This window comes from Cucurbita moschata, unplaced genomic scaffold (assembly GCF_002738365.1).
Source record: "Cucurbita moschata cultivar Rifu unplaced genomic scaffold, Cmos_1.0 Cmo_Scf00096, whole genome shotgun sequence".
NCBI lineage: Eukaryota > Viridiplantae > Streptophyta > Magnoliopsida > Cucurbitales > Cucurbitaceae > Cucurbita > Cucurbita moschata.
In genome coordinates this window covers 555,107-555,968 of record NW_019268612.1, presented here as the reverse complement: position 1 = coordinate 555,968, position 862 = coordinate 555,107, and positions in this window count along the sequence as shown.

The following is an 862-nucleotide window of genomic DNA, read 5'->3' as shown; positions in this document are numbered from 1 at the left end:
GTGTCATGGTATCCAATTATTCCGACACTTATTCCCAGCGTGCCTTTCCTGATTAGGAATTTGAGCAGGGTCGGTCTCAGTCAAGGCTCTACCTGCTCTACCCCCTCGTCAAGTACCACTTCAGATTATAGGGCACATAATCTATCATCATGCAATAAAATCTAAGTTATTAGGTACGGTAACCAATAATAACCTAATTAGATCATAACACGTAACTAACATATGCATATAATTCACATAAGGAGCGAGATCTTGCCTACTAACCTTACAACTTACACACCTTGTCAAGGCAAGGTGAGCTTCAGTCAAGATGCAAGGTGTCACGGTCAGGCTCGTCCAAAACGTATTGTCCACGACCGCATGCCCGTTCCAACCCCTTTACTTGCTTTCATGTTAGATTGCCATTTACTATTCTTGTTGTGTTAGTACGGGGGCATGACCTGTCCAAAAAATTATGTCTACACCCTCCATGGCTAAAATGCTCCAAAATGTACTACAGGGTGAGAAACTAGTCGTCAATTCTTCCTACGGGGTTATATGCTATAAAAGTTTAGTTGTTGCTTATTTTCTTTTAGCATGTAACATTGTTTTCTAGAAAAAAAAAAAAGAAAAAGAAAAAGATTCTGTTTATTTTGGAGGAGCGTTCGAGAGCTATGCAGTCAGAGAGGGGGTCGTTGTGGAACTTCAGTCCTTCATTCCATTTTGTCAGTCTTGTCTATTTCATTTTTTTAGTTGTATCCAAGTCCATTTTCCCCTTTGTAATAAATTCGAAGTCTTGTAATTTTATTTTAATGTGGAATTGTTTAACTTAATTTTATTTTAATTTTACTGCATTTTCTTATTTTATTTTACTTATATTTTT